At 40.7% G+C, this 15658-nt stretch overlaps 1 long non-coding RNA gene across 1 annotated transcript; it reads right to left on the bottom strand.

Moving 5' to 3' along the window:
- Positions 1-13847: 13847 nt before the first annotated feature.
- On the bottom strand, positions 13848-14939 carry LOC135705790 (uncharacterized). The gene is made up of 2 exons (XR_010517877.1): positions 14848-14939; positions 13848-14304 (listed from the first exon to the last, which is right to left on the bottom strand). It is a non-coding gene; the product is annotated as an uncharacterized LOC135705790 (long non-coding RNA).
- Positions 14940-15658: the final 719 nt, after the last annotated feature.

Raw genomic sequence — 15658 nt, 5'->3', positions numbered from 1 at the left:
GTCATTTTGCCCCGAGAGGGCATCTTAATCCATTTTACAGTCATAAGTCATAAAAACTAGAGTTATGAATCGCTTTGAAAGCCCAGGCGCCAGGGGGTAAGTCACTCTACCACGTTGTGTCTGTGCTTATTGTGTTTCATGTGTAGCGTTGGGTGTCGGAAGGTGTTTCTGGGTGTTTCTTCCAACGGAATGATTAGTAGGCCGATTTGACAGAACGTATCCCCCCCCAGAATCATTTTCGGTAAGGTCAAGTTATGGTTCGTGTTTATGCGGGAAGTTGCAACGGTGCAACTTTCACAAATTTAAGAAAATTAATCCCGCTGCTTAAAGTCCGTGCCTCGGTTTGCGTACTCCCAGTATTATCAACCGGTGGAAACTAACGATTTTAAATTGGCTCACTACTTGATTAGCCTATTGGTCCCAAGCAAATCGATTAACGTATCCCATTCTAGTCAAAATTCTAGTACTACACAATGTTTGTTTTGATCCGCAATGAAAGATTGACAGATAAAATGAGGGGTTAGTGGATTTTCCTATGTTTCGAGGGGTGAATCGATTAGCTTGGGACCGACGATAGTACCAGAGCTGAGCCAAAAAGTTGAGCACGTTTCTTCGGGACCTACTAGTCTTAGAGTTACCAACAATCAATACGAAACTAACGATTTTAAATTGGCTCACCACTTTAGTAGCCTATTGGTCCCAAGCAAACGATTAACGTACCCTATTCTAGTTGAAATTCTATTACTACTCTATGTTTGTTTTGATTCGCTATGAAAGTTTGACAGATAACATCAGGGGTGTGTGGATTCATGCAGAACATGCAGGGGTGAGTGAAATAGCTTGGGACTGCTTGGGACCGTTGTTCTGGTACTGAGTGAGCCAAAAATAATAATGATTTTCTTCGGGACCCAGTGGTCTTAGAGTTACCTCTATGGAGTTACCTCTATGGTATTATTCTCGGTTTCAGCGAGCAAAACAAAACAGCTGCCAAAATACCGGGTTGCCAATCATGTAATTATTCTGAAACAAACAAAGCTAGCTCGATGACTGGCACTGTCGACCGAGCTGTCGGCACAATTGCGGCACACTGAGAAAAAATTGGTCAAACATATTCTACGTCATACATTGTATGCATTAGGGACCAGATAATAAGTTTAAAAATCTTAAAAATTCTGATAAATGTTGGCGTCTTACCTTTAAAAATTCACTTTTTGCTGTAATAATTGAAGTGTGCCATTTTTATCGGTCAATAATTTCGGATCCTGGTCAAACGAATGCACATTACACAGGTTGCTAGATTTTTCATAGTTTATCTTGAAGTATATTTTAAATTTCTTATTTTTACTTTGTGTACAAAAAATAATAATTTAATTTAATTAAAAACCTATTTTTCAGTATTTTTATTATTTTTCTCCACTTTAGGTTCGATAAGAATAATACTTTTTGAAGGTTTTTTTTGTTTAATTTGCATAAACTTCCGCTCAATATTGATTTGAGTTTTTTTTTTTATTTCCTTTAATTTCACCGTTAGGATAGTTGCTGTTGTTGTTGTTGTTGTTGTTACTGTTGCTGCGTAGAGTAGTTCATTTCGTAGTTAAGTTTCTTCTTCGTCTTCTTCTGTTTCACTTGGTGACTGAATTTTAGATTTAAATCTGGTAGGTATCTTTCTCACTGTTTTTGACTGTTGGATTCTTTTAATGTGTCCTTCTTTAACTTTCCTTTCAGAAGAGAGTGAGTACACACATAAATGACAACTGTTCTTTTTTTTTTGCTATTTTACTGCACCCTCTCTGTTCTGTGTTCAAATGACAATATTGAAGCGCAATCAGAAGTTGGGTTGCTTTATTCCTCTAAACATATTATTCACACTCGTGATATTTCCCTATTAAAGAGCTCCGGAACGCATCAAATGATTCAATGTAATTCTGATTTCTGTTCTTTACTTTTCTTATGTTTCCAACCACGAAAAATTTCTTTTAAACTTGCAACTAGTTTGAACTTTTTACACATACAATTTTTAATGTCAGTTACGTGATTTCTTAAAGCCACGGCTCATTCATACAACACTGGACTCGAACACGCACTTGACTCACTCATTTTTTTATTGTTTTCCTGCATCTTTAAAAAGAAAGAAAAATGGCTGTTGATATTGTTTTGTAGCAGCTCTCTCGCACCTTACTCGACCTTTCATTCCCACAACATGCATTCAATGTATTTTTATTGTTTGTTTATTAAAAGAAATGAACGACATCTGCACTGTTTTCCCTCAACTGAACCGAGGATAGTTTGAAAAAGAAGCAAACATGTTTCGTTATTTCTCTTCTGTTTCTGTATAAATCACATAAGAACAATTTAAAACAATTGTCTTTTCTCTCGTTGTTGTTTTGCGGGGACGTCACCACGGGTGCTGCTTGTACATTTTGTTTTGCTTTTTACAAGTTATTCTAAATTTCCTTACACAATTTTGACAAATCACTAGTACTGCACAATGATTAGAGAACCAACAAACTTGTCCTTAACGTCTATTATACATTATTAGTAGATACCCGAAGAGTCAGCAGCACCCAGCTCCGATCCCCGCCACCCAAAAAGAGAGCTATAAGCGTTTTTTTCGTCTTCTTCCTTCACCTTTTTTTTTTATTCTTCTTTTAATAACCGTTCTGAGCGTCCGGAATCAAATCGGGAAAAAAGAGGGCTTTACACCACTAATAAATTACACATTCGCATTCTCACAGTATTTCGTGCAAGAGATTAACTTATCAACTATTTTTACAAGCAACTATGTAGGATTATTAGATTTAGCTTAGCTTGCTAACGTTTCTCTGCCTCCTGTCTTCTTCCTTCTTCTAACCACTGATCTAAAGACTAAATCAAAAGTTCGAAAACCAGTATCAGTTTTCAAACTTTAGCCCCTTGTTTCATCTGTTTCTTTAAATGTTTCACATTTTGCATGTGTTTGCTGTAGGTGTGTGTGTGTGTTTGTGTGTTTTTCAATTTTATTGTAGATGTTTTTTGCTGAGCTGGCAGCGGAGATACAATGGTAAATGTGTTTGAGACGTTAAAGCTAATATTTACACAATTGAACTTCCATACTACCACGTGTTCAGATACACAACATTTTACACGTTACGCTTCTCGCCTCCTCCTGTTCCTCTTCCTTCCGCTTTCCCTGTTCTTCTAAGTAGTAGCTGGTGGTGACAACGACAAAAAACGGAAAAACGATTTGTATATCGAAACAAAACAAAACAAAAACTGGAATATACTAGGACTTGAAATTGGCTGGAAAATCCACGCTTTCGCACATCGATAAATGATGCAATATTATTGGTTACGTACGTAGGACGTTAGGTTTCGGTTTGTTTCGATACGTTTGTAGCAAAAAGTCTGATGCACTGTTTTTTTTTTTAGCGAGGACGAATGGAACAGCAGGCAGTAGCAGCAGCGTTTTGAAACGATGTGGACTGGGTTAGGCTCACCGGGTTCGATCTATTTCGGGAGGATATTGTTCAATGATCAATGCATCGTTGCGGCTTGGTTCTAGAATGATCACTGAAGAATCATAGAATCTCCAATTATATGAAGAACTAACGAAACAAAAAATGAAACAAATTTGAAGCATCAGTAAAACGTTTAAAACTGTGTACCCCCAATTTGGCATAAGGTATTATTCAAGAGCAAATTCAGGTCCACAACACTATAGTAAAATCAAAATTATTGCTTTGGTTGAAGCCTCCTCTTAACGCACCAGCGTATTATTCGAGTACATTTTTTAATCAAACTTAGAACTGCTCGACATCGCTTCAATGTTTGGAACTCTGATCTACAAGACCCACACTCCTTATCGGTGACTTCAGTATTCTAACCACCGGCAAACCGACATGGAAATTAAACTTAACTTTGCTCGAAAATCTCGATTGACCTTTGAATTGTCTCCGGCAGGGCTGGAAAGAACCACAGAGCGATAGCAAAGCAACTTTGTGCATGCATCTCACAACACTCGACAAAGAGTGTGTGGTTCTCCCATTTACTTCGCATACTCTTTTCCAACTAATCTGTGAGAAAGCGATCCACACAATGATCGGTACACTCCGTGCGGCGCAGGGAGCGAATATAATACAACAAGTGCTAATGTCTTCTTTGAATTCTTTGCAGACTTTGCCTACCACGTTTCCCATTTGCAACCCTACGCTGAGTGGCGCTCTTTGCGTCGGAGCCAGTGATGCAAAATATCATGACTCTCACGTGACACTTGTCTACGCATCAACCGACTATCGCTGACAGAACGTTTTGTCAAGCAGTGAGAGGTACAACCATGGCAAATAACAATCACCAGTAATGGTCGCTGCTCACAAGCAAACCGTTACACTCGCTGCTGATGATGAAAAGCACAACGAAACCAGTGAAGACTATAGTCCTTACCTTACTGTCGACCGGTTTCGGGCGTGATGCTGCCCATCTACGAGACAATGTCCGACTGATTACTTGGATGTTCATACGTTGTTCCGTACACGTCCAAAAAGAAGAGAAGAGAAGCTACTGGATTCTCAGATTTGTCAGGTTGAAAAGGCAGGATATAATGGGGGGTTCATCTTCATTCATTAATGGTTCAGCAGCATTGGTGATGAATGATGATTCCCAGGCGTTTAGATGTGTAGTTTTTCTGACGGATTTAATGAGTTTTGCACCTTTCCAGTCAATGTTATGGTTTAAGCTAATTGTGTGTACTGCCACAGCTGATTCATTTGATTTTCTGTTGTCTACAGCATGTTTATGTTCCTTTAGGCGGACCTTTACTTTGCGGCGCGTTTGTCCAATATAGACTGAAGGACAATCCTTGCATGGAATTTGATAAATTCCAGACTGTTCATCCGGCGGAACTTTATGTTTCAAATTACACAACAGGTCACGCAAAGTGTTGTCGCTCTTGTGTACTACCTGTAGTCCTTGTCGCTTGAGTGTGGATTTGATTGGATTCGTAATTTTGGGATAGAACGGCAGGCTGATTCTTTTTACTTCCTCTCCCATTGGTTCTAGTGTGGTTATATTTTGTCGGTGCTTCTTTCGTTTGTGTTTTCGGAGAATGTTGTCCACGAACTCCTTTTCGTACCCATTCACTTCAGCCGCTTTGTAGATACGAATTCTTTCCTCTGCAAACTCGTCATCCTCCATGGGTACATTGTAAACACGGTGTGCCATGGAGTGAAAAGCGGCTTGCTTTTGAGCTCCAAAGTGATTGGAATCGGAAGTAATGTAGCGATCGGTGGACGTGGGTTTGCGATAAATACCAAATTTCAGGGTGTCGTCCTCCTTTCTGGTTATCATTAGATCCAGAAAGGGCAATTTCCCATCCACCTCTTTTTCTACCGTGAATTTTATTGAACTGTGCCGGGAGTTAAGTAGACTTACAGTTTGTTCTAAGTAGCGTTCTTTCACTGGTGCAAAAACATCATCTACATAGCGCCTCCAAACACGTGGGAAAAACTTGTGTTTTTCAGCATCGGCTTCAAAGTCACTCATGAAGATGTTCGCCAGGAGAGGCGAAAGTTTGCTGCCCATGCTTAGACCAAACGTTTGTTTGTAAAATTTCCCTCTAAAAGTGAAAAAATTCTGGTTCATGCATACTTCAGCCACAAGCAGATAAGCCTGGATGTGATTGTGTGGCGCTCGACTGCGTTCTAGATGTTGACGCAGGCTTCTTAAAGCGTCGGCGATTGGTACGCTAGGGAATAGTGCTGCAACATCAAACGATACCAAAATCTCACCTCGTCTCAACTTGAACCCTTCTAGCTGCTCAACCAAATCTACCGAATTTTTAACAATTTTTCCATGCGTTACGGCGTAGTTCTTCATTTCATCTACTAGCCACGCTGCCATTTTCTCGGTGGGTGTGCGGATATTTGACGAAATGGGTCTCATTCCAACCGGATTTTTGTGGATCTTCGGTAGACAATATAGCGATGCCACCATCGGATTGGGGACGTTGAACTTTCTTACAAACTTATCTTCTCCCATCAGACGCGCTACATTGTGCCGTGCAAAATTTGATTCCTCGATCATTGCATTGAGAGGATCTTTAGACTTGCCATTCTTAAATTTGCATTCTTCGTACGGACCGGAGCTAATCATATCATGGACGCGTGAGTCATAATCCTCCCTGTCCATGATCACCACGGCGTTTCCCTTATCTGCACGAGAGTAGACCACATCACGGGTTTTCAATAGCCGAATCGTACACCAAGTATCGAAATTGGAGCGCTCTGTTTGGTTTTGTTTGCTGACCGTTCGCAAAATGCATTGCTTTACATTGTAACGGGTTGCCGATTTGTACGCATGTTGGTCATATTGAATGGCACTTTCAATATTGTTAACAATGTCGGAAAGGGGAGCACACTGGGGGGCAACAGCGAAATTTAACCCTTTGTTGAGCAGATCGAGCTCTGCCTGAGTGAATTGCGTGGATGAGAGATTTACTACAAAATTGTCGATGGTTTGCGGTGAACATTTCTTTTTACCCTGTGCCTGTGTGCTCTCAAGAGAGCGTAATTTTCAGCGGTGTCTTCGTTTTGTACACACGTTTTTCAATATTACTATTCAAACTACACAGGGATATTTGCCAGCACTCTTTCTTTTCTTCTACACATTTAAACACAATACACTCGGCTGAACTATGGTACTCGCATTCTTTCAGCAACTGCATATAGAGTGGGTATAACTGCTCTTCCACTACCGATAATTGCTTATGCTTACACCTGATTTCTTCAACGAGCCAGATCTTCTTAGCACTATTGGTTGCTCTTTCACTATTCTTTCCTCGCCAATCGAACGCAAATTAACAGTATCATCGGATAGGGGAAACTTTCCCCAACTCAAAGATGGTATTAGTTTTCGTAAGCAAGCCTTGAGTCACCAGAAAAGGGTTTCCAAAGTTTTGATTGCAATAACTGATGTGATCTTTTCTGTTGTTGGTCGTGATGTGCACGATTGGTTCCGCTATTTGACAGCTCAATTGGTTCCCGAGATTCTATCCGCCAGACTATGAATATAGCGACTATAGTGAAGACTTCTGCAGTACGATCATGAGAAAAAGCGACACGACAGAAGAAAATGAAAACAATGCCTACGCATTCCAAGTTTGTCTCGGCAGGCGCGACTGTGTGAGTTACAAACAATGCAGGCAACATTAAACGGAAGCTGTTGGGCTCACTCATCAACACACTCACATAAGCAAGCAAAGCAGCAACTGCTTCAAAACGAGCACATATGAGTGTCGTGACTGTCGGGAATGACCAGATCGGTGATGGATCACATCCGAAGACGACATTCGCCAGTTGCTTTTTACTTCTTTCGTCACTTTAGGCTGTGAACCATTTGCCGAGTTAAATTTAACTCGTGGTTAAAAGTGACATTTCGAAAGTTATTTTCTATGTTCGAAAATCCCTGTGCTGTCGATCGACCGGTTTTCGAGAAGAACTCAGCCAAAGTTGTCAAAATTTAACTTCTTGTCTGTCAGAAGTAACCAAGCTCGGATAGCAGGGTCAATCGATAACTTTCCATCTGTCAAATTTTAACCAAAAGTTAAAATAATCTACCAAATGGTTCAGAGCCTTAATGGATGGTCATGGAGAGAGCTTCGACGTGCACATCGAAAGGATTGTACAAAGCGTTACTACCATCAGCTGTTTGACGATCGTGATTGTGATAGGTCGCAACTCTGGTCGGAGCCGTCGGAGCGATGGCTACGCATTGAGCTTTCGTTATTTCTGGGTGTGTGTCTGTCTTCTCTTCTCCGCTGCTTTACACTTGCGCAGGGTGAAAACAAGCCAACTTTGTGTTTGCTTGATTCTCACTTTGTATATTTCAGAAAATCAGTACATTGCGCGCATGGAGTGATCAGATGACAGCCTTGGTTACCTGAAATTCCTTTTCCACTTCCGAATTGCCCTAGAGTTATCTTCAGAGTTCAATTCCCTTAGATTTCTCCATAGTTTTCCTTCAATTGGCTATATATTCGCATTAGGAATTCCTTACAAATTATATTCAGAAGACCATTAACTTTTCCTGAAAGTTTAGCTGGAATTCTAATCACAATCCAAGTTTTCATCAGAATATTGAATTGTCCAAAATTCAGTATCGATTCTTGAAAATTTTCGGACCTAAAACTGCGATGATCGATTCTCTTCGTCGATTTTCTCTTTAAATTGCTACACACGCTATTTTGAATGTACCCAGTAACTGGGTAGATGGCACCCAGTCTTGTAGCCAGTAAGGAGTTCTCGATGAACATTTCAAATGGTCCTATCTGCTTTGATCGATTCTCTTAATCGACTTTCTCTTTTCATAACCACTGCTATGCAAACAGATTTCGCGTTAATTCTACCACATAGTTTGATAAAGGAGGTTCTTATCTAGCGTCCAAAACGTCAAATACAACAGGGAAAGGTTTTGCAGCTGAGTTATTGACGAAAGAGAAAGTCGATGAAGAGAATCGATCAAAGCAGATAGGACCATTTGAAATGTTCATCGAGAGTTGTCAAAATCTGGGTAAACTAGTTTTGTTCTGATGAGTAGAATCTACCCAGATTCTGGGTGAATGGTTGTAATTGAAATTTTCCCAAACTTAAACATGGCGCAGGTTTGAAAGGGAGATTGTTGCGATGCCAGTGAAATATTTACTGCTCAAAATATATAAATCTGACGCTAAAAATGTTACAGCTACGGAACTGTTTGGATTGCGAATGCTACCAGCAGCTATACTGCTCATAATCGCACATCAGTCACATATGGATAGGAAATCAAGCAAAGATGGGACTGATATGCGATTATGGGTAGTATAGTTAGTAAGTATATTGTTAGTTTCTGAACTTTAAAGTTTCTTATAATTCTAGGGGGGGAGAGGTAGCTCATCGATTCTTCCGGTTTGCCTCCTAGCATCGTGCTATAAGGTACCAGGCGATAACCAGGGTAGTTGATCGATAGCTCGATGACGTCATTTCGTTGGCGTCTGCAATGGGAAATTCTCATAGCAGGCGTTGACGATGGGACGTTGTCGAGTTGTTGAATAGCAACTATCGTGGTAACTCACCGATTACCTGTCGATCTGCCAAATTTGGAAAGACGTCTGCATTGAATTATCTCAAATAATAATATTCCGCCCACTATATCACAAGAAATTGCGAGTAGCTGAGTGGAATGGAGATAAGTTAAGCATTGGGTACAGGACCAAGTCTCCCCTGGGTGGTTGCCATAAGGCACGGAATGAGACTATTGCATGGCTGGGTAGTCAAAGTCTTCCATTCGTTAGTCATTTCAGGTGGATTAGAACAGGTTTAGGTTTAGGGTGGGCGTTGGCCAGATTTGGATTGTTCAGATGTAATCCTGGATAGGACCCTGTCATTGAACGTCGCGTGAAAGTGGAACTTAATGAAGGCCTAAGTACTTTTTCGTAGTTGTTAGTTTTTGGATTTGAAAGATCGTCGGTTACAGTGGCCTGCTTACTGAACAGAAAAACGCGGTCCCAGGTCCTTACATATCAAAGAGATTTATGGTAAAATCGCTTGTGTATCGTGTATTTTGCGAAACTCGTTGTTGTCGTTGGTTCCGGGTTTGAATGGATACACAAATTTGAGCAACGGTATTATGTGATATGAGGGGCTCGGTGGCCTTAGAGCAACCGTTTTTGCTTACTGAGCAGATGAGTCTAATCTCAGGCCCATCCACATTCAAGATTCGTCAATCGTTTTATTTGTTAATATGACTACATGGTAATAACAGCAACAAAGGTGCTCGTCTGCCTAGTGGCAAACGTTTTTGCTTACTGAGCAGAAGACAATTCAGCTTATCGTTTACCAAAACGAACCCTGCTGCAAACCCAACCCTCTTATCCAACATCCCAGTGATTCCTCGTGGAAGTGCAGAGGTGTTCTCGGCTTCCATCAAAGCGAGTGTCATGTCAACACAATCCTTCCCATTCCTTTCTTGACCTGTGTTCGGGCGCGGCCGGCGCTGGTATTGCCTAATTTAAGATCACCAGTTTTTACACATTGAGGATGATTGCTAGTCCCAAGCATCGTTTATTGGTTCTCTGTGTAATTACAGCTGATCTGACAATAACAGAGTAGCAACCGTGGGCGGTCAATCAAGCTCAAGTTTAAAGTTTCTTATAATTCTAGGTAATCCAGATATTCTGTGCCACTGTTCTCGACGACAAATGTTTGCAATTGTTGTTGTTCTTATTTATAAAACTTATTTAAAATCAAATCTCAATAAATGGTTAGCATTTGTAATGATATCCTTATTTGGGGATTGCAATACCGTATTCCATAGTTATACATTTTTTCGACAATCATTAACAGGCTAGATGAGCCGAGAGATGAGCTATACTCAGGTGAGGTTATGTTTGATAGAGCTACCGCTGCGGTCATATCAACAAATTTCTATTAAATGGGTAAAGTTTACCCTGTTGTCAACATCTCAGTAACCATTACCCAGTTTCTGTCGCAAGTACGTTGACCCAGATTTGAGGTAAATGCTTGTTTACCAATTTTTGGGTAGACTCTACCCATTTTTGGGTAGTTTGCAAGTAGCGTGCAGCTAAGGGAAGCAATTCAAGCTGAACATTGCATTACGTCCTAAGTAACATTGACAGATTCTCTTCGTCGACTTTCTCTTTTTATCCCCACGGCCATGTAAAGACATTCCCAGGTATTTTCAGCACACAGTTCAATAAAAGAAGCTTTTATCTAGCATCTAATACGACAAACAAAACAAGAAACGGTTATGTACTCAGTTATTACGGAAGAGAAAGTTGACGAAGAGAATCGAGCAATGTTACTTAGGACCTAAGTCAGCTTGAATTGTCTGAAATTTTTCCAATACACACACTTAATTTTTTTCGCCGAGATTCCAACAACCGAGTAGTTCTGCAATTTATTGCCGAGAGTCAGCTAAAAAATAAAATTTTGCTGAGATCTCAGCTAACAAACAGATATTTTGCAGAGATATCAGCAAAAGTAAATGCCGAGGTAATCGGCTGTTGAAAATTTTACCGAGCTATAATAAGTGTGCAGTGCTGTAACATGTTGTATTAGCTATCAAAAGCAACAACAAACGCACCGATGAATGTTAATCCAAGCGAGCTATTAACAAAAAAGAATATCGACGAAGATAATCGATTATCGCGATTACGTCCTTATGCATGCTCACTGTCGAAGTATTTGGATGATGTTCCATGTAGACAGGGAAAGTTTATGGCCAGGCCCTCAGAATATCTAGATAGAGCTGAAATTAGGCCGTAACAGCCTTTGTAAACCATGACTTCTCTCGTTGATTTCTAGGAATTCAAGGCACGCCTACACAAACCAACATATCCAACTCTTTCTATTACTCTTTTCCTACACATTGAGCTTTCGTTATTTCTGGGTGTGTGTCTGTCTTCTCTTCTTCGTTGCTTTACACTTGCGCAAAGTGAAAGACAACTAAACTTATGTCGTTTTCGTTTTTGCGGTGTAGCTCCACCGGTGCTACACTGCCGTACACCGAAATATTTTAGGGTGTAGATATAGGATGCACCTTTGTTTACAAACAAATGATGTTGAGCTGTCAAAGACTCGCGCTTATTCCTGCTTAAGCCTAGTATACAGATCGAAGCGAAATGAAAATTGAAGCATGCGAAAAATCATGACATTTCGCTAGCGAAAAAAGGTTGTGAAAAAATGTTTGTGAACATTTTCCAGTTTCCTTTTTTCGCAGTTTACAGTTCATGTGAAACGAAATCGATCAGTTTATACCTCCGGTGAAGTGACAATCTGACAGATACGCTCTTTCTCGAAACGTCAACTTTTCGCTAGCGCTGCCTGCGCGAAAAAAATAAACGTAAGCGAAAAAGATACGATCCACAACATTAGATTTCGCTGGATCGTATCTGTTTACAGTTCAAAGCGAAGTGAAAAATTTGCCAATTTCGTTTTTCACGCAGGTGAAAAATTTAGCATTTTGTATGAGGTTTTCGCTTCGCTTCGATCTCTATATACAGGCCTTTACACTACACCACTGCTACATCGCAAAAACGAAAACGACATTGGTGTTTGTTTGATTCTCACTTTGTTTATTTCAGAAAATAAGTACATTGCGCATATTGAGTGATCAGATGACAGTCCTGCACCTACTCTTACGGGCCACCTATACATTAGATCCGTTTGCGTTGCGTTGACGTACATTTGACAGTTAGACAATAGATTTAGCTGCCACTTTGCCGCAACGCGTCAGATCCGGATCTAATATGGATGGCCCTTTGCACTCTAGCATGAAACTATCAGGTCCCACTCACGATTCTTTCTTATCATCTAATTCCCTTCTCACGAGTAGATTGTAGGTACGAGCTGATTGCTGATAGGGGCAATAAATCAGTAATACAACGATTGCTCGCGTACGTTTGTCGTGGTGTGAATTCTACTCCTACAGTTTCAGTGAGAATGACGCGCCCTTCTGAACAAACCATCCTGTAGGAAGCCTAATAAGTATTGCGAATTGTGTTATTCGATTTGTTGGATCGTATCGTTGGAAGGCGATTCTTAAATTCCCGTGGATTTTGGGTAAATGTCTCTGCTTACGGGTCTGCCCCTCCGCTTTGGGCCCTTTATAATTTAGATCGGTAGCTCAAATTGATCTTGCTATAAAGTGGAGCTACACACGAGACAAGATCTTCGAAGGAATAGTAGCTACGTTTCATACATACAATACAATACACCGATTGCTCGCGTACGCTGATGTGTTTCTTCATTTGACCGTTTTGAAGACGAATAAATTCTAGTCCAGTTATGATTAGCATCGTGTTAGTTGCAAATAAACGCTAGTTTAGTTATTTAATCCGGTGAAGTTTTTAAGTGTAAAATCCAAAATCCGGCCGAAGTGTAATCCGGTGCGAACACATTCCATGTGAATAGCTGACTGGGTAGCACAAGTCTGGTCGAACACACAGCATGTGATGCTTAAAACTATCCACTAGTCCCAGTTCGGCTGGATTTCGTGACTCCACTAAGATCCTTCCACTATTGGGCTTTTGGTGGAACAACATTCCATCATACAGAACTTCTCTAGGATATTGATGGCAGCAGCTTCCTTCGACAGCATCAGAACGTCACGGTCTCGGCTGGAGTCATCTTGAACTAATCGGAAAAGCGATTTATCTATTCTAGATAGAGCTGGAATTTAGGCGTTACAGCTATTGTAAACAATGACTTCTCTCGATGATTTCTAGAAAGTCATGGCTCGCCAACGCAAATCAACATCACCATCGCTTAGGGGAAAACTTCTCCTACCCGACGGTTATGTTGGTTTGCGTTGGCGTGCCTTGAATTCCTAGAAATCATCGAGAGAAAACATTGCTTACAAAAGCTGTTGCGACCTAATTCCAGCTCTATCTGGAATTAATAACTCAGCCAGATTTAAAGCAACCTTCTACCAGAGATTTTAATCAAATGTTCTGGATAAAGAAAGCTCAAAATATTGCTCCGTAGAAGAATTCAAGGCAACGTCATTTACAACTGGTCGAATGATGTGATACATTCTTCAATTCAAGACCTACAATTGAAAAGGCTCCATTTAGTAAACAAACCTTTAAGGCCATTTTTGTTGGTTTGTTGGTCTTGAATTGTTCGAAGGTTACGTCTGACGACTATCAATCAAAGCATCAACGGAAAGCACCAGAAAGAATTCAACGCTTTTACGATGAGATCACACCTGTTTCTGTAGAATCTCTGCCGCGTTGAGATAAAATTTCAGCACCGTTGGGCTTGTTTCCAACCGTATCTGGTTCCGCATTTTTGTCTTTTGGTACCTCCATGTACCTGTGGTACCTCGTTTCGTTCCCGGTGCATAAAACCCGGTTTGAAGTCCATCCGAACAATACGGAAACTGTGATGGACAGCAACTGTCGATAGTCTGGCCACGATGTCGATTCCAAGGTCGTCGATTGTCGTCCGATTTTGTCTTCTTTGAGCCCGAACACTTACTTTTGCTTAGGTGGCTTCACACCTATAGGGCAAGGCATTCGCGTCCATACGTTGTTAGTCATTGAGCTGAACTCGTTGTTTACCGCCTGGCAGTACAAATCACGATCGTAAAGGGCCACCCACATTAGATCCGTTTGCGTTGCGTTGACGTAAATTTGACAGACAATAGATTTAGCTGTCACTTTGCCGCAACGCGTCCGATCCGGATCTAATGTGCGTGGGCCTTAACGCTTGGTAGTTTAATCGAATGTTTTAAACGTCCTCTACACACGGGAAAACAGGTAGAGCAGTTGTTCTGTACCTCGTAGCAGAGGTGGCAACAGTACATTTTTTGAAAAACCATCGTACAGAGCGAAACAAAACAGCCAGCACACGGGCGGCCGTTTATAACTACATTCCAAGCGAACAGCGGAGATAGAGAATAAATAAAATCTCGCAGCCTGATTTTTCCAAACAGTTTATTGTAATGAAATTTTAGCTGCAGGCTTGCGTGTGACAGTAAATTACCAACTCCCTTATTTACGCATAATTTTAACATCAATGCTTATGAGTGGTCAGTCTTCATTCTTATTTTTTAATTCCATGCAATAAACATCAAATAAATGCAGTAATTAGCCAGAAATCAGCAAAATTCTACACGACATAAATTTATGTCGCGCGCGCCGCCGGTCTTGTCTGCTTCTTTGTGCGAAAATGTTCTGTCGCTGGCAGAAAACAGTTTAGAAATGTCATGACATTTATGCCGCTTGCCAGTTTGTTTTTGTGTGTCGTCAAAATGGTTATCGCAAAAAGTATCAAATGTTAAGGAAAAAATGTTAAACTCCAGGACTCGTGCCACCACTGCCTCGTAGACGATTCGCCGATACAGTCTTCCAGAGAGATGCTGAGCTTTCCCTCAGACTTGGTAATTTTTAGGACCCAAGAAGTACAGACCACCGAGATCAGTCATCTCAAATTTCTGTCTCACTGCATTATAGATTTGCTCAATTTCAGCATCGCTCTTTCACTGCTAACCAGAATATCTTCTTCATAAACGAGCAGGTACACGACTAACGAAATCAACCAAAATTTGAGTTCAGTTTATTCATAATCGCAAAAGGTGCAGGAACTCAGCGATGAGTAAATTTCCTGTGGAAAACCTCAAAAATCTGCCGGAAAATGAGGAAATTTACTTAAATTTTACTCAGTCTCTATGAGTGTACCAATATACTGAGCGAATCCAATCTTTTCTTTTCTCATATACGGGAATATTTTTCCTGGAAAACTGGGAAAAGATGAGGCAAATTTACTCATTCCTGCACTTATTGCGATTTGAGTAAACTAAACTCTAATGTGAGTCGATCTCATTGGCCGTGTAGATTCGCTTTCTATTGACAACAAGCACTACAAGAACGAAGTGGTGGTTCTAGCAGTCAGACAAACGCCTCTTTGCCTTTGACTTAGAATTCAGTTCTAGATAGAGCTGGAATTAGGGCCTAACAGCTTTTGTAAACAATGACTTCTATCGATGATTTCTAGAAATTCAAGGCTCGCTCACGCAAACCAACATCCTTATCGGGTAGGGAAAGACTTCCCCTTTCCGATGGTTGTATTCGTCTGCGTGGGCATGCCTTGAGTTCCTAGAAATCATCGATAGAAGTCATTGTTTA

Source organism: Ochlerotatus camptorhynchus, unplaced genomic scaffold (assembly GCF_037179485.1).
Source record: "Ochlerotatus camptorhynchus isolate MF236.1 unplaced genomic scaffold, CSIRO-AGI_Acam_v1.1 ptg000274l, whole genome shotgun sequence".
NCBI classification, from domain to species: Eukaryota; Metazoa; Arthropoda; class Insecta; order Diptera; family Culicidae; genus Ochlerotatus; species Ochlerotatus camptorhynchus.
The sequence above is the reverse complement of the archived record's forward strand: the minus strand, read 5'-3'. Positions and strand labels throughout refer to the sequence as shown.